Source organism: Chelonia mydas, chromosome 9 (assembly GCF_015237465.2).
Source record: "Chelonia mydas isolate rCheMyd1 chromosome 9, rCheMyd1.pri.v2, whole genome shotgun sequence".
NCBI classification, from domain to species: domain Eukaryota; kingdom Metazoa; phylum Chordata; order Testudines; family Cheloniidae; genus Chelonia; species Chelonia mydas.
The window spans coordinates 84,889,737-84,913,439 of NC_057855.1; the positions used below are offsets into that span (position 1 = coordinate 84,889,737).

Consider the following 23,703-nt stretch of genomic DNA (forward strand, 5'->3'; position numbering starts at 1 on the left):
ACAGAGCCTATCTCAGCATGGCTACACCGGCATAGCCCCCTCTGTAGACACAGTCTACACCAACAGAAGGAGTTTTCTTCCCATGTCAGAACTCTGTTTCCCTGAGTGATATTAGCTATGCGGACAAAAGCACTCTTACATTGGCATAGCTGCTTCTACACTGTGGGGTTTTTTGTTTGTTTTTTTGGTATAGCCGTGTCAGTCTGGGGTATGGGTTTTTTCATAGCTTCATTGGTATAAATTTTAAGGCATTCTCTAAATACACAAAATTTGTAACATTTTACCTATATCAGTATCATTAAAGTGGTACAGCCCCTAGTGTGGGTGAAGTTGTATGGTATTGGGGGAGGGGAAGAAGCTATACTGCAGGGTGGCCAAACTGTGGCTCGCAAGCCACATGTGGCTCTTTTACCATTTAAAGTGCAGCTTGCGGAGCCCCTTCCCACCCACCCCCCTATTTTCCACCTACCAGACTGTTGAAGGGAAGAGCTTGGGACCGCTGCCTTGCAGTGGGGTGGTGCGGTAGGGGCTTCTGCCCAGCGGGGAAGGGGGGTGGGGGAGTCTTGGGGTGTGTCCCAGTTCTCAAACTTCTGAAGATTGTCCTATGCGGCTCAGAGGGTCAGTAAGTTTGGCCACCGCTGCTATACTGGTATAAAGCACCTTTGTACTGGTATAACTGGCATCCACACTAAAGGTTGTACCAGTCTAACTATTTTGGTAAAAAAACCCACACCCCTAATCAGCATAGTTATACTGCTACAAAATCTCTGTGTAAACCACGCCTTTGTGCCTGTGCTTCCCAGCCTGCAAACCCTTCCTTATGTAAGCAATCCAATGACTTCCACTGAGGTGAGAAGATTACAGGTCTGAGCCTCTGCTGAGAACTTTGGTGCCAAATTTGTTGGGTGATTATACAGATAATTAAAACATCTGAATGTTTTAATAATTATCAGGGCAGAAGGAAGAATATTCTTCCCCCTTGAGGGCAAAAAATGAATACTGTGTATGTATAATATTTCTAATTTGGCTCACTTGTGTATGATCAGAGATTTATGATTAATGTCAAGTGCATTCAGTATACATCTACACAGCAATAAAAGAACCAGGGCTGGCTCAGGTCAGCTGACTCAGGCTGCTGTGTAGACATTTGGGCTCAGGGTGGAATCTGAGCTCTGAGAGCCTGCAAAGGGGGAGGGTCTCAGAGCCCAGGTTTCAGCCCGAGCCCAGGTTTCAGCCCAAGCCCAAACACCTGCATTGCAGTTTTCAGCCCCGCAGCTCGAGCCCTGTGAGCCGCCCGCAGTCAGTCTAGGCTCTGAGACTTAGTGTTGCAGTTTGATGGTAATGTAAATATAACCTCTGATGGAGACAATTTTACAGGCCTAACAGTAGGCTTAAAAACTTGGAAAATGACTGATACTTGTATTCTGAACATCATCACAGGTTAGCTAACTTAAGGTGGAGTCAGAATTCCTGCCACTCAAAGTGGTGACAAATTCACTCTTGTCTGTATCTTCCTAGTTAAAAAAACTCAGACCTGCTGGCCACCTGATTTAAACATGGGGTAATTTCAAATTGTGTCTGACTTTCATCAGTTTGACATCTCGAGTGTTTACAAAGTGTTTCTAGATTGGAAAAGTAAAGGGGTTGAATTGTGTTTGTTTGCAGGGTTAAGCCTGCTGAGAGGCAAAGGATCCTTATTATTTAGGGGCTGTGGCAATACTCAGCTTTTTCTTAAAATGTCCTGTTGTCGCATTACCTCCACGGCAGTTCCACAGGAGTTAGCTGTAGAAGAAAGAAGGTGTCAGCCTTTTAATGCTAACGTAAGGCAGAATTGCTACAGTGCAGAGAACAGATCAAAGGCTTTTACCATAGCTATGAGAGAAACTTGGTGGGGCTTTCTTCTGCTTTTGATTCCTGTATCTAAAATCATTTAGGGCCTGATCCAAATTCCATTGTAGTTCATTTTATTTACTTCAGTGGCCTTTGCATCAGGCTCTTATTTTGCATCTATCCATTAGAAACAGTGTCTGAAGTTCAAGGCAGTTGTTGCGTCTATGCACTGATTAGCTGAAATGGGTTTTGGTTAGGCACAAGTCGTCTAAAAAATATCAGTTACACACACACACTTTCTCTCTCTCTGTCTCTCACACATGCACACCATGTTAAAATATATTTAAGGCATTGCAGAGAAGAGCAAATGTCTATGAACACTTCCTAAATTTGAAAACTCTGTTCTACTCCAGTGCCATTTTAATTCTTATCCATAATTGTTAATAACATTATCTTTGCTTTGCAATCTGGACTTGCAATAACTAATTGTTTGAGTTGCATTTGAAACAAGAGCTATTAGGGCTTTCAGACTTGTAAATGACTGAGAACCTGCAGAGGGTTGCTTTTCCAAACAGTCCTGACTAAACAGACTTAGCTGAAAGAAACGTGACAGCCTTCTAATCCCACCACTGGTAATGAACTGGATCTGTGACATCTACTCATTGAATAGAGAGACTTGAAAAAAAAATTAGAAGTAAGTTTCTTTGGGTCACATTTGATTTAGTTAAAAAATGATTTGTACTATGGAGGTTGTGAAAGTGGCCAGAGAAGTGATAATAGTAACTCTTCTGAGCTATTGCACAGCCCCTATTTATATCTTTAATGATTCTTGTGTTTTCCAAACCTATGTGCAATTAATGTTACTTAATAGATATGGAAATTTTCATTGAACATTAATTCAGCAATATATAAAATTTTAAGCAAGTTAGTTTCCCAGATGATAACATTCTCTTTGTCAAAGTAGATATTCTCAAATGGTGCACATTAAATTTTTGACTGCAAATATCACCTTTAATGTATGCTTCGGTGGCTGCTGGGGGCTGAAAAAATCATTACTAATTGATATGCCTTAATGGCCTGAGAGCTTTCAGAGTTGGATGAGCCCAAGAGAAACGCTGAGAGGTAGATATTTGATTCTAATTATGCCTGAGTAGGTACAAGGAGAAAGTAGAACCATCGTGACAGCTATATCATTGTCAAATTGCTATACCTCGGGTTTTCTACTAATTTGACACTATTACAAAACACTGCTTCAATAAGCCCATGAAAGGCAAAGTTAGATAAAGGAGAGAAGTATAGAAAAGTAGGTCTGTACTGGTAACTGTATTTGCTAAGAGTGTCACTGGGGAAAAAAAGGACTGGGATTTGTAACTGATCTGTTAATTAACCTACCTTACTGTGTCATTTTATTTCATCCCGCATCCTTAATATCTGAAACATTTTAAAGGATGTTGGAGATCTGAAATTTCCATTTGAATTCAGCCGCATCATGTGTCTGGGATCAGAGTTTGTCCCCCCCCCTTTTTTTTTCAAATGTATCCTTTGATCAGTTCTACCGTTGTTACTTGAAGCTGGGCTAGCAGCACATTGTACACAACCAGAGGCAATGCTTTGAGTGAATGTCGGAAACTCTTGAAAGCAGGGGGTTTTTTTTTGGTTTTTTTTAAAGCATGGATCTCAGTTGTCCACATGAAATTATTTCTGCTTACCTATGAAACAAGCTAATTTGTGAATCTGTTGTCTCAATGTTCAAAATAGGTTTACAACTTTGTAGCTTTCACGTAAAGATTTGTTGATGGAGCTCTGATTTCATAACCAAAAGATCTTCTTGAGTGAAGGGGAGTGAGAAAGGTGTTTTGGTTCAGGACTATTAGGCTTAGTGCGGGGTTCTGTTTCATGGCCAAACCAGGGCTATGGCTCACATTTGTTCTCGCAACATTTCTGCCATCTTTGGCCACCTTTGAGCAAAGAAAGTGCCTTCCATTTTGGGTTGAACCTTGAAGTCATCCCACTAAATTACATGTGTGTGAAGGAGGAAAGAGAGTCAGGTTTGAGGTTCTGGTTTTGACCCATTTGTAATTTTAATGACAGAACAATGTATATGTATGCAGCTGATAGTCAGTAGCAAATTAAGGACAGATATCTATATTCTAGGCAGAGTTTGCAGTGACTCAAGGTTAAAGTTGTCTGATATTTTTCATTATAAGATTCTGTTTTCAGTTGCTTTTCACTTTGTCATACTTAATCATTCAGGCTGAAATTTTCAATGCGGGGTAGTGTTTTCCTTGGGGTGATTTTTTTGGTGAAAATTTCAGCAAAATATTGTCCAGCAGCAGTTTCTGAGAATGAGGTGAATGAAAAATGAATGACACAGGGGCCCTGTGGAAGAAATAGTGTGTGTTCATGTAATTAAAGACAGTAGTACAAAGCATGTGAAAGGGGGTCAAAATTAAGGGTTCACAGGCAGCTCTAATTCTGACATTTCCTAACATTTGGGTGCTTGACTTTGCAAACTTAATGCCCTTTTAACATTGATTTTTGTATGCAATTATGTATTTAATACTTATACCCCTTCATTGTGTCATTAACCCTTGTGTCATCAGGGCATTGCCAGGTACCACATGGTCACCTTATATTACACTCTATTTCCATCCCTTCTCTGTCTGTCTCTTATTTATAGTGTAAGCTCTTTGGAACAGGAAATGTGCCTTCATTTGTCTTTGTACAGCACCTAGCACATTGTAGGAGCAAAGAATCAGGCACATAGAGACTGATATAGTGATATCTTTACTGTAGATTTTTAAACCACTGTCTAGAATTCTGCACCTGACATATAATTTTCTATTAAATTGCGTACATATCGAGGTTATTTCTGTTACATTTATTATTTATTATTATTAATTTAGACTGTGATCGCAAAGTATTCCAGAGGAAGATGCAGTGTCTGCTGGAACATCAAACTATCTTAAATAGAACCTTTTCTGTAAGAGCCATGTTGGAGTGTTATTAACTGTGGTCTCTGCAAAGCAGGGGTTGAAATGAATATGCAAAAAGGGAGGGTGGAAGGCAAAGGAGCTTGTACATGCTATGCTCACAATCCCATCAGTCCCTGTTTGCCATGCCCAACTTTACAAGTAAACAGATAAAATGAGACCGAAGGGAGATACAGCAGCATTGATAGAAAGATGCTGGCTAGGATGTGAGAGTTTTGTTGTTTCAAGCTGTGGCAGCTCCTGATGTTAAGAGCAATAATACCAGTGAACAACAGATGAAAGGAAAAGGTTTTAAAGACTTTGAAATGCCTGCAGTGCTGACAGCAGGTGTCCTGTTCATTATCTCTCCCCATTTATCTTCTCTCTCCATTCCCTGCCATTTTCTTCTCCCCCTATTTGCCCATCTAATGCTCCATTCTATGATCTCCATGACTCTCAGCCTTCCTTCAGCTCTTGTTCTGGACTGTCTCCCTCCCTGCACTCCCACCTCTCCTCCTCCCCTTCTGAACTGATGAAGAGGATAATTTCCTTTAGAGGCGAGAAATGAATTGATACGTTAGGCAGGTCTCCCTTTATTGACAGTATGTCTGGCTTCTGCTTTGAACAGAGATGGAAATTACATGACAAAATCATCACAGTTCTGGCCTGCATTTTCATAAGCTGGAGCAGCTTCCTGTCTTCCTGCAGAAAAAAACTCTGCACTTCCATGTATGTCAGTTTCAACAAGATCTGAGTCTCATCACGCTCTAAGCCCAGCTAAGAAGCACATAGGTTCAGAAGCCAGCTGGACAAACTCTCTTCTCCACCTCCTGCTGCATCCTCTTTCTTATAGGTTTGCTTTGCTGTGGAGAAAGGACTGTCTTTATTAAACACACTAGTTCATGACTCAGGATTGAAGATGCCCACCCTTTTCAAAAGGTGACACTTCAACCCTGGGCCAAATCCACAGAGATACAGAGTCCTGACATCTCTCAGGATTTGGTCTAGTATGTTCTGTATCTTAATTCTTCATGGACTAAAGAACCACTTTCACTGATAAAGAACTTGTTTTTTTAAACAGACTAATTAACCATTGGAACAATTTACTGAGGGATGTGGTGGATTTTCCATCACTTAACTTTTAAACTTGAGATTTGATGCTAAAATATATGGTTTAGCTCAGCAAGAAGTTATGGGTTTAATGCAAGGATTACTGAGTGAAATATAATGGCCTGTGTGATGCCAGAAGTCAGACAAGATGGTCATAATAGTCCCATCTGTCCTGAAAAAATGTAAGAATCCCTGCTCAGGCAAAACACTCACTGACTTCACGTGACAAAGGAAGCTAAGGCCGAGCCTGGTTCTCCATTGTTGTGTAGTTATTTACCCAAATAAAAAGTGGTTGTAAAATGTAACTCTTCTGATGTGATAACATTTTGCACACATTTTGGACAGGTGTAAATGGCCACAGAAGTTAGAAGGCTGTGGAGAGCCTGGTTTATCATCTTTCAGTTGAGAGAGTTTGCAGTGATTTTTGACATTGTGGGCCAGAGTAATTGGTATGTTCTGACTAGTTTGTGCCGGCTAAATCTATTTTGCAGCTGCATTACCTGACAAAAGCGGCAGAAAGCAGCCAGAGCGTATCACCTGTATAAAATTCTGCTCTTGGCTAAACCAGTTGAACTCAAATAGCTTCAATAGAGGCATTGCAGTTACCCCTATTTTACCCCAGTGTAAATGATAGTCTGCTGTTTTATTCTGGCTACAGTATCGAAGGGATGTCTTTTTGTTTGTGTTTGGATACAGGGAATTAGGCTTCTCTCTTCCAAAGCTCAAGTATGACTACAATGTGGAATGTATATTTTTGTAAGCAATGGTTTTCTGCTATCTCAGTTTTAACTTACATTTATACCAAAGATATTTTGGAAAATTCTTTCAGATATGCTTTAGCTGTTTTTTTTAAAAATGATAGCAGCTGTTATGAATTGCTTCTATGTTCTGGGTGCATTAGAAAGAAGCTCCCTTTTTGATAGTATCATATTGATATGTGTGGCCATCCCTAGACTATGTATTAATTTTGTCTTCTCAAGGATACTCTAGTTAGAGGTGTTACCAGAGACAAAAAAGAGATGTTTTCATAAGCAGTTGTGGGTAGAACTTTGTGCTTGATTGTGTGGGTGGAGGTGTTTGAAATGCTAATTTTTTTCCAGGATGCTGGCATGACAGAGGGTGTTAAGTTTTGATAACTGGCAACTGCAAAGCGAATGCAAGTTTCACTCTGTGTTCTGGCTGATTGTAACATTCTTACTGTCACCCTGGATTCTTTTCTTTCTTCTTTAATTCTGGTGTTTAGACAATTCTCCAACAAGTTACATTAAGTGATCTCCTGGGGGGTTGTCAGTTTTCAGCTAAGGTTGCTGCAAATAGTCTGTAATGTTCTGTTTGATTTTGATTTAAAATTAAATGCACACTGGAAATTATATTAAAAAATTAGAAGCAAGTTTTCAACTGAAGGTTTGTGTGTGTTTTAATATAAGAGAAATAAAACCTGTTTTCTGCAGCTTGAAGAAAGCCCTGTTTGTCAAATGTTGCTTGATGGTGTGTGTGTGTGTCTGTGACACATGCTATATAAAGTGATTATCTAAACTACTAAAAAAATTACTGCGTATACTGGTTTTGTTTCTTAAGGTTTTTCCAAATTAATGTTCTTGTGTAGACAGCAGATGCCTTACAAATAGTTTCTATGTATTTCTATCTATCTTAGGGTGTTGTACTATATTAATTAGATCTCACTGCCTGCAGAGACTATAAAAGAGCAAAAAACTGTTTGAGGTCAGATGTGAATTAGCTAAATCTTGAGCCACTGTGAATATCTTGGGAATTCTGTCTAAAAGTAGAAACCAAAAATGTGTTGTTGTTTTTTCAAGTGATCTTTACTAATTGCAATTTCTACTGAAATGAGCTCTTAAAACAGAGAAGATGCTGTTCCCCAGCCTCATTTACTGATGTTAGTTCAGGAAAAGGGCAGATGCAGAAGGGAGTCTGTCTGGATGGAGACGGAATCGAAAATCAGACCTTACAGAGCAGTACCTAAGGGAGCTAAAGTAAGTCACTCACAAACATTTCAGGTGAGTGTGGTTCAGCCCTGAGTGTGGGTGATGCAGAACCAGATTGCCCCAGGCACAATGCTTCACTTCACAGCTCTCACTAGGACCAGGTGCTTCTGCCACATGGGGAGCTGTACCTTAGAGCCGCAGTACAGTCCACTGAAGTCTGGAGGAGATACTGACTAACCTAGTGTAGATGGATGAGTGGATGGTCACTTCAGTTTGCCTGGGAAAGAAGGAATTTAAAGTAATGCCACAGGAAAAGTCTTGACTGGACTCCAGATGTCTTAGGAAATCAAATCATGGTAAAAGATGGGCCAGTATCTTATCTCCAATTACTCTGACTTTACACCCTGCTGAAGTCAACCAATGATTGAATATCTGCCAGTGCAAAACAGATTTGTGTAGTTGAATATTTTTTTAGCCTTCGAGATCTCAGATCCCATCAGCTTCCAGGAGATGGGAGAAAAGACCTGTGGAACTTTAAACATTTACTTTTGCAGCACAGTGACACTGCGAATATACATTGAATTCTGCCATGGCACCAAAGAAGTTAACTTACAGTGGGGAATAAAATTCCTATCCCCAGATGTGGCTTCCTTACCTAGAAGAGGAGCTGCTAAACTGAGCACTGTTCATAATGAGAAAACTGTTCTTCAGTGCTGGGAATTGTGCTAGTACATCAAGGAGTAACGAGGACAATACCAGAAGCACAATCTCCTGATCTGAACAGTTAACCCTTTGTTTTTGCCTGTACATTTCTTGTTTGAAGTTTGCTATTTACTATTGTGGTTTGGGCCTGAAACATAATGAGGACTTAGACATTGAAGTTTTGAGCAAGAAATATATCTACTGTGTGTCTTTGTTGTGTGAGAGTGGATAGGGCACTGCAGGGGGAGTCAAGATACCTATTAGATAGTTGAGGGGAAATCCTGGCTCTATTGAAGAATGGTATTGTCTTCCCATTCCCAAATCCCATTGTCTTCAGTGGGGCCAAGATTACACCCCTGGCTTTTATTGCTGTCTCTGCCACTGACCTAATGTGTAACCTTGGACAACTCATTTACCTGCTTTGTGTCCCACAGTCTCCCTCTATGGAATAGGAATAATGATACATAACCACCTTTGTAAAGCACTTTCAGACAAATGAATGAAAAGTACTATATTAGGGAGTTTTCTATGGTTTTCAACAGGAAATGTTAGTTACACTGTTGCAGGTATTTGCCCAGTATTAAAATTTCCAAAAGGTGTATTTATAATATGTAGACAGATATTTTTCTGTGCATGTAACAAATACAAAAATCAACTAAAAAGAAAGTAAAAAGAATATATTCTTCTTTAACATATTCTGTGGACATTTTCATCTAGTATCCAACATTTCAGAGGAGAAAATATTAAATCACTGATTATGATTGTATAAAAATACTCTCAACTGTCAGATACAGGACCAGATTTTTTGTTTTTAACAAAATTGTTAAGGATCTGTATTATTTCATATGGTATTTATTTAATTATGCATCACAATTATGTAATTGCATGTAATTATATGATTACATATATTTACTCTAAATACATAATTAGATGCAATTACACACTAAGAACATGAATTCATTACAAAAAATAATAATATAAATGAATTTACAAATCTGAAGCACATTAACATTAGCACACTCATTCCTGCTTGATAAAGTGGAGCCTGACAATATACATAGCTGTGGCTCAAGGTACGTTTCACTAAAGTGAATTGCCATGAAAAATCTTGGCAAAAAGCTGCCATTTGCAAAGTTATTTGTAAAGGTTAAAAGGTCTCCATTTAGCTGCCGTATTGCTAACTTCACAAATGCAAAAATTGTAAGTCAGGGTCCCCAAAATCATTACATGAGTTTAAAAATCATGATTTAAAAAAAAAACCAAAACTTTTTTTATTTGATTTCTGGGTTTTGAATTTTTAGGGTGAACTTGGGTCACTTTTTCCAGCTTTTCTCTGCAACCACCTCAAAACTTCCTCTTTTGAAAAAAACTGAAAGCTGATATTCACACTAGGCACTTGCCTTTGGGTACTGCAGTTTTAAGAAAAATACTGAATGTCACAAGTTTCACACTAAAATCGTGAGAGTCCGGCAACACTGCAGCTTTTATGATAAATCACACAAGTGAAACTGATGTTGTCCTGCTTCCTGAGATGTACCTATAGCCTTGTTCAGTTTTTTTGCTGATGGTGGAAGGTGCCGGTCACAGTTTCAAGGGAACTGCACCTGTATTTCCCCCCTGTGGTCCCTTGAGGGCACCCACTTAAGGACTCTAGTGCACAGCTGTCACTTCTCTTGGGCATCTCTCACTCCCTCCTAACTAGAGATTTTAAGGTTGCACAGCTCCCAGCCTTGCACTGTGATATCCCTAGCAAGCCAGACTGCCTAAAAAGACCAGCACCTGCACTTTGCTTTTTCTCTAAAAGCTGTGACCAGTGTATTGCCCACAGTTATAAGTCACCACACAGCTTTTTCTAAGCAAACACAATTTATTCTTAAGGTAAAACATTACAGAGAAAACATTTAACACAATAAAAGAACTGACATACATGCTAAAAAGCTTACCAAAAATCTCCTCCATCCCCAACTCCACCATAGGGCTCTTGTAGGTTTTAGACCTTCCAGACCCACAACTGGGTTTCTCCATAGTTACAAGTTCAGCCATCTTAGATCCAGAATCAGAACCAAGACAGACAGCCATTTAATATATAGCTCAGGCCTTTGTTCTTGGCCTTCTGTAACAAATATCAGCAGACAAAGACCCTCTCCTCAGGGTGTAGCTTCGTAAAGTTGGGTTTTTTGCATAACCAGAGTTGGGGAATTTGCATTAACCACTCCTTAGGAATTCTCCAGGAAATCTACTTAATACTCATTGTGCCTAAAGTCTGTACTTGGCTGGCACATGTTCAGTACAGTCTTTTGAACACCCAGGTCTCACATCTGTCCCACCTCCCCTGCCTGGAATAATACATACACTTAATTCAATACGATTTTCCAAAGATATTGCAGAAAATTGCCCTATCAGTCACAGTGCCAAGTTGACAGCAAACCTGGGGACTGATGCTCTCTTTTTAGCAATGGAACAAATGTATGATGTGAAGCAACAGCTACAGTGTAGGCTTTCCCTGCCCCCTCCCTATGCTGCTTCACCAACGTACTTCAGCACTGACCTGGAGGGACCCACTCTACATGGTCGATGACAGTAACGCAAGCTTTGGTCACCTTGCAAATGCAACACCCAGGCAGTGAAACACAGGAAGTTTTAATGCTTTTAAATACAGCATGTGCTCTTATTAACTGATCAGGGAAATAACAGGGAAATGACATGGGCATTTTTTATAGGCTCCTGCGTAGTAACTCTGTTTCCAACTTCCTGGCTTCCATAATGTTCTTTTACAGGAGGGTCCACACAGAGAATTACAGCATGTTCTTTTTTCCAGAAATCCAGCAACTGCTTTATCATACTTGCTTTCACTAAAGGGGGACAGGACATGCAAAGTTGGCATATGGATTCTGTTAGGTTTTGTCCAATGCAAAAAAACCCAACCTTCAGTCAAAGTGATTTTTATTTTATATTAAGGAAAACACAAACAAGAAAGAACAAAAGTAAACTCTCTCTGAGAAGAGCACATTGTGGTTGACTCCTCTAATAGCTTTATAGCTGCATACAACACAGATCCAAACTTTCTCAAAGTCTGTGGTGTTTGGATCAGGCCAATCTGATAACCGAGAGAGTTGCTTCTCTTCTGGCCATATTCTACTGTCCTTACTCGTTTTGTACCTGGACAAAATATCAAGGCCAATATTTTCCACTGGTCACTAGTTTTGGGTGCCTTAATTTTTGTGTCTCCAACTTGAGACCCTTGAATGTTTCGAGCTGATCACCTAAAATTAATGGCCCCTTTTGAAAATTGTGATACCGTTGATTTCAGTGAGAAACGTGCAGGATTCAGGATTGAGGAAGGACTGCTGAATTTGACATGTAGAGCTAGAACCCTCCCCTCCCCCCCCCCACACCGTCATGCATCTTCAGAATTAAATGGAAACCAAACCTTTCTTTACATCATGCAGCAAGTGTAAATTGCAAATGTGTAATATCTTTACAGCACAATCATCTACTTACTATTATAAAAGGGATGGCATGAAACACAATTCAGCAACTGTTGCTGTTATTGAGTGAATAAAATATTTATCAAATTGTTTTTCTACAATAGTTGATCTCCTCTAGCTGTTTTATAAGTAGATGATAGACTTTAAAGTTGCAGCCTCATTTTATATTCTTTGCATAGCCAAACTCCCTTTCAAATCAACAAGAAGCTAGAGTGAGCAAAGAGTACAGAATCAACTCCCAAATCTGGAAAATTATTTGGTATGAGGTCTTTAAAAATAGAAAGATCAGCTACATCTCTTACTTTTGCTTCCTATGATAAACGTGTTGTTTGTATCAGTCATCGGCTTTCAAGCTGATGGGTGGTTATAAAAGCCCAAAGAATCTTTCCAGCTGATTCTTTTACCTGTGTGACTCAATTTTTAGTGACATCAAAAGTCTCAGAAATACACCAAGAAATGCTAGTGATATTTGATAACAGTTAGACACTTTTAAAAAATAATTTAGGAGTCTGCTCTTTTTCTGTTTTGTGGATACTTATTGGTGGAAGAACTAAGCTCTTCTTTTGGTTTATGAGAATAGGAACACTCGCTTTGTCTTTAACCCTCACAAACTTGTTGTGCTTATGCCTTCTTCCTTAACTGCAATCTTAGTCCCTATTAATTTTCCAACTACAGTGTATTACCTTTGTAATACCTTTGTACCTTTGTATTACTTTACCATGGAGGGCAAGTGTATTACCTTTGTAATTTGTAATACCTTTGTTATTACCTACAGTGTATTACCTTTGTAATACCTTTGTACCTTTGTATTACTTTACCATGGAGGGCAAGATGACCTCTTTCAGGGGCAATATTGTCTGGCTGGCCACTTCCCCTGAAGGTACTCATGGTTCTTCACAAATTTCATACCCGTTCCCTGCATAGTTTCTGAGGGACAAGGCAAGAACAGGTAAAACTGGAATATCACATTCCAGGTACATTCTGTAAGTCACCTGCCAGTCCTATCTCCAGTAACAGGATGTAAGAGAAGTAACTGATTGGCAAACGCTCCTCCTTTCCCTCCAGACAGGAAGATGTACCAACTCATGATTTTATTTTAACTTTTCATGTCTTTCAAGGAGCTTGGAAGCCCACGTTTACTTTGGGCTCTGTCCCGCATATATTGTAGATATACCTGAGTTATCTCAAGGGAAGGAAACCCAGCATTTATTTCAAAGCTGAACAATGTCTTCAAAGGAATTGTGTCAACAGCGCATGTCCAAAATGTTCATTTTCTCACACACCGTGTTTGTTGTTGCTTTCTTCAAATGTGAGGCGTTAAAGGCACAGGTGGCAGGATATGTGTTCTAGTATCAGCAAATGCACTTCTCTGTGTATTCCCCTTCTCTGTATATAAAACATAAAGGTCTAAGCCAATATTTTCAAACACGGCCTCTGATTTTGGGAGGCTCGATTACTGGGTGTCTATCTTCAGATATCTTTGGTCTTATTTCCATAGAAGCTGGAATGGCCATTACTCTCAAAAATTTCAGTTGGAATTGTGGGTACTCACCACTTCTGAAAAGCAAGGGTGTCTCAAGCCGGGCAGTCAAAATCAAAGCCCACTTTTGAGAGCTTTGGCATTATTGGCTTTTAAATTTATATTGTGAAGGAAAATAAGAGTTGTGACAAATGTATTCTATAAAAATATCTTGTATGTATACAGTGTCATTCATCCCAAATAATCCTCGTGTTTTACACATTGTACATGTTTAGTAGTCACTTCACCCACGGCTGAAATGTAAACACCTCCAGTTGAAACTGCAGCTGAATTTATCCTAATGCTACCATACAATAACATTGAAAATCATCTTTAAAACTGTTTGCAAACAACTACATTCTGCAGAGTACAATCCGATAATTTTAAAGGTGATTCCAATGTAAAGTTATAGAGAAGAAGGAGCAGACTAATATACAGTTTTGGAGGACAGACTGGAAATCACGTTTCCTGCAAGTCCTATAATGTACTTTTGGATAATCTATGCACAAGTGCAGTGAGTCAATCTGAAAATGTTACAGTGTCCTATTAAGTCCTTGGACAACAGGATTTGTGTATCTTTAAGTCTAAATCAAAGGCTAATCCATACTTGGTTATTCTGAGTGAGCTAAAACACAGTAATTCATTTTCATGATACATTAGGCATGCTGAGCAGAGTAACCAATATGTTACTGAAGTCTGGTTTCTGTTTTCCATTAGCCCTGAAAAAACAAGAGCCGTTTTGACACTTTTCTTCCAAAAGCAGGAGGTAGTATATCAACTCCAGGAGTCTATAGTCTGCTAAAAGAGTTTACGCCACAGTGATGGCTGTTCAAGTCAGACTGAACAAATGACTAGGGTCAAAGTTTGGTGCTTCTGAAAAACAAACTGAAAAATTAATTCTGTGGGAGGAGCGCCAGTGAAAAGGTATTAAAAGTAGAAACTGGTGACACTGGCTAAAAAATCCTGGAAACTGCACTCATGGAAAACATACAGTAAATCTGCTTTGCAAAACTCTCATAACAATTTACCAGTGTAAGCACAAAATCTGCTTCCTCACCTCTTCACTGAGTAAGGGATGATGATATTTTACTTAAGAAATATTGCTTGCCACAGGCAAATAGGCAACTCGGATTTGAAAGGATTCATTATATGAAACGCAGCATTCATTCTTTACAGCAGCCACACACTTGCATGGAAATCTGGAGCTACCTGGAATGTTATGACATATTAAAAGTGGATCAGAATTTTGGTACTTTTAATTTCAAAGGCTCTAATTTTGCCATTGATTTTCAAGCAGAACTCTCACTGTGAAATCAGTGGCAAGTTCTGATTAACAATATGGCCCTGAATGTTTCCATTTTCTGAAATTTGACGGAGGCTTACCACTTTTTTGGAGTGATTGACAAAATTTGCATGCATAATTCCTATTGAATTCAATGAGAATTTTGCATGCAGCCAGGACTGCAGCATCAGGTGCTGTGTGGGTCAGGGTAGGCTGACATTACTTAGTGTTGGACAGCACCAGTGCCCTTCCCTTTAACTTTATGTAGGAGAGATTTATACAGATTAATGTAAACTCCAAATATGGCTGCCAGGAGGCACATGTTTTTCTTTTTATGAAGGCCAGAGAACAAATATAGGTCAAAATTTCACTTATGTGCTTATTTTGCCACTAGATTTTGTCCCTCAAATTCTTTGTGAAACAGCTTAAAAGGTGGATTTAAGTTTTTATTTTTAAAAAGCTTTTTTAACCAAAGTTGGTCATTTTCTGAAAACAATCTCCTACTGTCTATTTTTTGGCGTGACGTGCACCACCCTTGCAGAATGACAGCTGATCTCAAGTTAAATGGCATCTTCTCAAGGCGAGCATCTGCATGAGTCACACGTTATGGAAAAGAGCTGCAAATTGGGGCAAAGCTCAAAAATATAGACTCTGCTTCAGGAAACCATCTAAGCATGCGCGTCTGACTTCAGCGCTTTCCTAAATTAGGGCCTTTCTTTGTATATCTGACGGCAGAAAGTGCCCTTTCCTTTCCTGGGGACACAGAGTCTTGAGTCAATGTATTCTTTCTGCTTCTACTACACCCTTTCTATTAATGAATAAATAAAGGTTTCAGTTTTCAGCATTCATTTTGAACCTTTCAGCTCTAAAAACAAGTGAACAAACCACTAGATTATTACATATTATACAGGAGGCCTTTAGGGGCCTGATCCAAAGCCCATTTAAGTCAATAGAAGTCTGTCTGGTGAGCTCAGTGGACTTTGGATCATATTTCAAAAATTCAAAACTAAAGTGGCTTAGTTGGTGTCCACCTCTTGTGATACAAAATATTAAGGATTGTCTGGCTGAGTACACAATAAGGTACCTTTGAAAATTAAAGATGGCCTTCACGTTATTTTGCATCTCTACTTTTTTTCCCAGGCACAAAAGTAAACATAAGAGTATAAGAATGGCTGTATTGGGTCAGATCAAATGTCCATCTAGCCCACTATCCTGTCTTCTGAGGCTGCTTCTGTCTTTTGCTAGATGCTTCAGAGGATATGAACAGAACAGAGCAATTTATCAACTGATTGATCCTTTGTTGTCCAGTCTCAGCTTTTGGCAGTCAGAGGTTTACAGAGCATGGGGTTGCATCCCTGACCATTTTGACTAATAGCCATTTATGGACCTATTCTCCATGACTTTATCTAATTCTTTTTTGAACCCAGTTATACTTTTGGCCTTCACTGCATCCCCTAGCAAGGAGTTCCACAGGTTAACTGTGCACTGTGTGAAGAAGTACTTCCTTATATTTGTTTTAAACATGATGCCTATTAATTTCAGCGAGTGACCCTTAGTTCTTGTGTTATGTGAAGGAGTAAATAACACTTCCTTATTTACTTTCTCCACACCACTCATGATTTTACAGACCTCTATCATATCCCCCCCTTAGTTGTGTCTTTTCTAAGCTGAACAATCCCAGTCTTCTAAATCTCTTCTGTTATGGAAGCTGTTCCACACACCTAATTGTTTTTGTTGCCCTTTTCTGTATCTTTTTCAGTTCTAATACATCTTTTTTTGAGATGGGGTGACCAGAACTGCACGCAGTATTCAAGTTGTGGGTGAACCATGGATTTATATATTGGCATTAAATGTATGTGTTTGTGTTTAAATGAATACTTGTCTCTAGGTGGCAGCAACTTGTAAAGCTTTAATAGGCTGTAAATTAGCTGAGTGAGTAGAGCAAAGAGAGTACAGTGCCTGGTGGTTTTGTTTAGCAGATTTCAGGATGTTGACAGGGAGGAGATTGTCTGTCTGAAATTGGAATTATCTTTCAAAATGATAAAATGTTCTCACAGTCCAGGCCAAAAGATAACCATTTATTATTCAGTATGTTTTCTGATTAATCTCAACTGATACTTCCAAACGGTCCAGCAAGACTTTATCATAGCCAAACCATTTTGAACGTGCAGATAGTGTGTGTCTTTCTCATCTTTACACAGGTGAGTGAAGATCACCCCTGATTTTCAGAATAGGGGAGAGTGAGGCGCCACGAGATTTTCCCAGTGACACACAGCGAACGGCAGAGTTGAGATTAAAACTCAGGTCTCCTCGCCCAGATTTTACTGCTGTTACTACTAGACCATACTGTTTATGGGGTGCTTGGAGTGTTTCAGGATAGTCAATCAAGTAAAAAAAGTCAGCTATAGCAATAATGAGGTCCCTGCTTACAACCTATTTTCCTTAGTGTGTTTGAGCTTAGACAAATGGTAGAACTGCCATTATAATGATGTCATATAACATTCTCCTTCAATAAGTGCTATTATACACTGTATTTGGTTTTGCTTGGGTGTTTATAGAATGAATGGCACTATACGTTGGACAAATGGTTAAGCAACCAAAAAAAGTGAGGATTAGTGATTGGTTGCCCATTGCCTTACCCAGAGCTGCGGGAAGTCCAACTGCAATGCAAAGACCTTTCACAAGCAGGTGGTATTCAGGGGAGCTGCTTATGTGTAACAATGAAGCAGAGCCTATGGGACTGAATCAGGGATAGGTCTCCATTGTGGTAGGCACTGTGCAAGGTGAGCCCAGGGAGCTTACTATCCAAGTTATTTATAAGGCTCCACTGACCCAGTCCTGAATGTTTCACCCTTTGGGTTAGATCCAGAGCCCATTGCAGTCAGTGGGGGATCTTCCATTGATTCGAATGAGCTTTGGGTCAGGCCCTTTAAGAGCAGATGTATGCATGCTTGCAATACATCATGGCTGTGTTGGCTTTTTCTTACAGTAGTGGGCATTGTGCATTTCCCTGAGTTCATTCTTCCAAGGGGAGGTTCTCACTTTGCTGTCTGACCATCTTGAAGACACTTAGGTTTGTTTTATTTGGTGCTGACATGCTTTTTCATGTGGTTGTGCTCAGGGATTCAACTAAGGCCTAGTCTACACTACAGAGGTAGGTCGAAGGAAGCCACCTTAAATCGACCTGTTAATGTGTGTGTCTACACTACCGGGTCCTTTACGCCAACCTAAGTCGCCTCTAATGTCGACTTCTGTAATCCACCTCTGTAAGAGGCAAAGCACTTATTTCGATTTTCATGGGTTGGCTGTGAGGTACTGCAGAACCACCGTTGTGTAATTTGACTTAATTGGCCTCCAGGTGGAGTTCCACAATGCTCATCTGCGACCGCCCTGGAGATCATTCTCAACTCTTCTGCACCACAGCCAGGGTACACAGGAAACAGCTCCTCCCCTGCTAAAGCCCTGGCAATTTTTGATTTCCCATTTCCTGTTTGATCAGCATTGAGAGCGTGCCAGCTTGAGCACAGCTGATCATGGAGAGCCTGGCCTGCACAGGAAGTGGAGGATCTCATCGCTTTGTGGGGAGAAGGGTCCGTGCAACAGAACTCTGATCCAGCAGAAGGAACGCTGACATCTATGCAAAGATCACTCATGGAATGGAAAAGACGGGCTGCATGAGGGACACATAGCAGTGCCATGTGGAAAATAAAAGAACTTCGCCAAGTGTACCAGAAGGCAAGGGAGGCGAACAGTCATTCTGGTGCTGAACCCCACACATGCCGGTTCTACAATGAGCTGCATGCGATTCGTGGGGGTGACCCTACCAGTACCCCCACAAACAATATGCACACCTCCAGGTGTGTGAGTCTAGGGACAACAAGGAGGATGATATGGTGGACGAGGAAGAGGAAGAGGAGAACGGGAGACAGGTGAATGGTGGATCTATTCTCCCCGAGAGCCAGGAAATATTTTTAATCCTGGAGCCCTGGGGGTTGCAGGACATCACGGTGGCCGACCATGATGCTGGGGAAGGCACCTCTGGTGAGTATACAGTTACAATCAAAGTCCAGTTAATCTTTAGCAGGCACTCACGTTCGGTGGTATTGCATGTTTACTGTGAAGAAAAAGTGAGGTGCTGTGGCTTTCTGCTCCAGCTACACAGAGGGTGGCCCCTGGAGAAGACTGTTTATGTGGACTGGGATAGCCCAGGAATCCTCCAGGGATATCTCTAGTAAACTTTCATGGAGGTACTCTGCAATCCTTTGCAGAAGGTTTCTCTGGGCAGGGCAGTCTTATTTCTTCCACCATGGCAGGACACTTTCCCACGCAACTCCTGAATTAATTCTGCTATAATCACTGCGGTACACAGCATAGCAGCATAAGGACCAGGTCTATACCCAGACGCTTGCAGCATCTCCTTCCTTTACACCTCTGTGACCCTCAGGAGACTGATATCACATAGGGTCGCCTAGGGGAAATGGGGGAAGTTCTCATTAAAAGTGCTCTTACAAGAAAAAAACAGAGCATGTAGACCCACCCCACCCAACACACACGCATTCTGGATTGCCAAACCACGCGGCTGCTAATGTGCCTTTAATGTGCTCGGCATGGGTTGGCAAGTAGTTTAAGTGGCTGATAGGGGACTGGGGCCCCACAAGTGAGATGCTGCAATTTGGGAGTAAAAACGTTCCCCCCCCCCACCCTGTTCGTAAACAGCTTCCTGTGGTGCTATGGGGAAGGCCATTGTTAAACTAGCTACTTCTGCTCCCGACATGAGCCTGCCATAAACTTCCTTAAAAGTGCAGTCACCCATGACTCGGCAGGGCCTACTCACCATGGCTGGAGCAGCAAAACGGTTACAGATTCTGATTATGTTTTGGCTTGCACCTAGTGTAATAAAGATTTTTTGTTTTTGTTTTTTTAATGAAAATGGCCTCACTATGGAAACATTTTATGCATGTACAATAGCTCCTTTCTTTTTTCCTATGACTGACAGCTGGAAATGTGTCCTTCAGCATGTTATCAACACCTGAAAACAGACTTTTGCTAATTAGGAGGGGGAGAAACAGAATGCAGGAGGACATGTTCACCAAGATCATGAATGCCTCTGGGACAGTTGACACAGGGCTGAGAGCATGGAGGATTTCACTGTCTGAGAAGTTAGACATGGACATAGAGAGCAGGAAAGCTTCCCATAAGCATGAGTGTATGGTGCAGGATGAGATGCTTTGGATTATGAGGGACAAATCAGACACGTTGAGGTGTCTGGTTGAACTTCAGGAGCAGAAGCAGAAAGGTAGAGTCCCTCTGCAGACCCTGGTGCAGAGCCAGCCAGCATTGCCTGACGCAGAATCACCCTCCCCAAAGCATGCCATGAGGCATGCGAGAAAAGTCCATTATCCCTTTCACTTAACTCAGGGGGTGGGTACAAGGAACAGAAGGTGCCCATTCACAGACCTTTGATGGTCTGGAATGAGGTGTTATATTGTTCTTCTTACAGGTAAAAATGTTTCTCCTGTTCCAATTTTACAACCCCTTTTCCCCAAGCTAACTTTTTTTCCTGTTCTCCCTCTTTACTTATGTTAAATAAAGTAAATGGATTCGAGAAATAAATGTCCTTTATTGAGTAGAAAAAGCGGGCTTGGGCGAGGGGTTGGCTTTACAGGGACAGTGATACAAGCCAGGTGAAGATTTGGGAAAGCACAATGCAGACAAGCAGTTCACATTACTGTGACTCATTATTGAAATGGCTTTTCAAAGCCTCATGGATATGCCGCATCCCTTGCTGTACTCTTCTTATTGCCCTGGAGTCTGGCTGCTCAAAAATGTCTGCGATGCGATCTGCCTCGACTGCCCACTCCTAAGGAAAATTTTCCTCCTTTTTTTCCACAGATATTTTGGAGCACACAGCAGGCAGCTATAATCATGGGGATGTTCTCTTCACTAAGGGCCAACCTTGTTAGTAAACTTTTCCACAACCCTTTTCAAATGACCAAAGGCACATTCAACAACCATTCTTCACTTGCTGAGCCTACAGCTGAACCCTTCCTTACTGCTATTCAGACCTGGTATATGGCTTCATGAGCCATGGGAGCAAGGGGTAGGCTGGGCCCCGCATGATAACCATAGCATCTCAACATCATCAATGTTCATTTTGTAGTCTGGAAAGAAAGTCCTGGATTGAAGCTTTTTTGAATGGAGGATATGGAGGTAGATATTACCATATCCGAGGTAGAAGTGAAACTCAAACAGCTTAATGGGATTAAATTGCGGGGCCCAGATAATCTTCATCCAAGAATATTAAAGGAATTAGCACATGAAATTGCAAGCCCATTAGCAACAATTTTTAATGAATCTGTAAACTCAGGAGTTGTACTGTATGACTGGAGAATTGCTAACATAGTTCCTATTTTTAAGAAAGGGAAAAAAAAGTGATCCGGATAACTACAGGGTCTGTTAGTTTGACATCTGTAGTATGCAAGGCCTTAGAAAAATTTTTGAAGGAGAAAGTAGTTAAGGACATTGAGGTCAATGGTAAATGGGACAAAATACAACATGGTTTTACAAAAGGTAGATCGTGCCAAACCAACCTGATCTCCTTCTTTGAGAAAATAACAGATTTTTTAGACAAAGGAAACGCAGTGGATCTAATTTACCTAGATTTCAGTAAGGCGTTTGATACGGTGCCACATGGGGAATTATTAGTTAAATTGGAAAAGATGGGGATCAATATGAAAATTGAAAGGTGGATAAGGAATTGGTTAAAGGGGAGACTACAGTGGGTCATACTGAAAGGTGAACTGTCAGGCTGGAGGGAGGTTACCAGTGGAGTTCCTCAGGGATCGGTTTTGGGACCAATCTTATTTAATCTTTTTATTACTGACCTTGGCACAAAAAGTGTGAGTGTGCTTGTCAAGGTTCCTTCCCCACTCTGAACTCTAGGGTACAGATGTGGGGACCTGCAAGAAAACCTCCTAAGCTTACTTTTACCAGCTTAGGTTAAAACTTCCCCAAGGTACAAATTATTTTATCCTTTGCCCTTGGACTTCCACTGCCACCACCAAACTTTATCTGGGTTCCTGAGAAAACGTAGTTTGGAAACGTCTTTCCCCCCCAAATCCTCCCAACCCTAGCACCCCACTTCCTGGGGAAGGTTTGGTAAAAATCCTCACCAGATTGCATAGGTGACCACAGACCCAAACCCTTGGATCTTAAGAACAATGAAAAAGCATTCAGTTTTCTTACAAGAAGACTTTTAATAGAAGTAAAAAAGAATCACCTCTGTAAAATCAGGAGGGTAAATACCTTACAGGGTAATTAGATTCAAAACACAGAGAATCCCTCTGGGCAAAACCTTAAATTACAAAAAAGACACACAGACAGGAATATTCATTCTATTCAGCACAGCTATTTTCTCAGCCATTTAAAGAAATCATAATCTAACGCATACCTAGCTAGATTACTTACTAAATTCTAAGACTCCATTCCTGTTCTGTCCCCGGCAAAAGCATCGCACAGACAGACACAGACCCTTTGTTTTTCTCCCTCCTCCCAGCTTTTGAAAGTATCTTGTCTCCTCATTGGTCATTTTGGTCAGGTGCCAGTGAGGTTACCTTTAGCTTCTTAACCCTTTACAGGTGAAAGGATTTTTCCTCTGGCCAGGAGGGATTTTAAAGGTGATTACCCTTCCCTTTATATTTATGACAGTGCTAATAAAGTCTGCAGATGACACGAAGCTGGAAGGTATTGCCAATTCAGAGAAGGACCAGGATATCATACAGGAAGATCTGAATGACTTTGTAGACTGGAGTAATAGTAATAGGATGAAATTTAATAGTGAGAAGTGTAAGGTCATGCATTTAGGGTTTAATAACGAGAATTTTGTTATAAGCTGGGGACGCATCAATTGGAAGTAACGGAGGAGGAGAAGGACCTTGGAGTATTGGTTGACCACAGGATGACTATGAGCTACCAATGTGATGTGGCCGTGAAAAAAGCTAATGCGGTCTTGGGATGCATCAGGCGAGGTATTTCCAGTAGAGATAAGGCGGTGTTAGTACCTTTATAGAAGGCACTGGTGAGACCTCATCTGGAATACTGTGTGCAGTTCTGGTCTCCCATGTTTAAGAAGGATGAATTCAAACTGGAACAGGTACAGAGAAGGGCTACTAGGATGATCTGAGGAATGGAAAACCTGTCTTATGAAAGGAGACTCAAGGAGCTTGGCTTGTTTAGCCTAACTAAAAGAAGGCTGAGGTGAGATATGATTGCCCTCTATAAATATATCAGAGGGATAAATACCAGGGAGGGAGAGGAATTATTTAAGCTCAATACCAATGTGGACACAAGAACAAATGGATATAAACTGGCCACCAGGAAGTTTAGACTTGAAATTAGACGAAGGTTTCAAACCATCAGAGGAGTGAAGTTCTGGAACAGTCTTCCAAGGGACTCAGTGGGGGCAAAAGACCTATCTGGCTTAAAGATTAAGCTTGATAAGTTTATAGAGGAGATGGTATGATGGGATAACATGAATTTGGCAATTAATTGATCTTTAACTATTCATGGTAATTAGGTCCAATGGCCTGTGATGGGATGTTAAATGGGGTGAGATCTGAGTTACTACAGCGAATTCTTTCCTGGGTATCTGGCTGGTGAATCTTGCCCACCATGCTCAGGGTTCAGCTGATCGCCATATTTGGGGTCAGGAAGGAATTTTCCTCCAGGGCAGATTGGAAGAGGCCCTGGGGTGTTTTTGCCTTCCTCTGCAGCATGGGGCAGGGGTCACTTGCTGGAGGATTCTCTGCACCTTGAGGTCTTTAAACCATGATTTGAGGACTTCAATAGCTCAGAC

The 23,703-nt window shown here is 40.7% G+C and overlaps 1 long non-coding RNA gene across 1 annotated transcript in view; it reads left to right on the plus strand.

The window, feature by feature from the left end:
• Positions 1-20,404, plus strand: part of LOC122461741 — a 108,493-nt gene extending 88,089 nt beyond the window's left edge. The window contains exons 4-5 of the long non-coding RNA XR_006283889.1: positions 18,208-18,890; positions 19,846-20,404. This is a non-coding gene — a long non-coding RNA (uncharacterized LOC122461741). The remainder of the gene's footprint in view (positions 1-18,207; positions 18,891-19,845) is intronic.
• Positions 20,405-23,703: the final 3,299 nt, after the last annotated feature.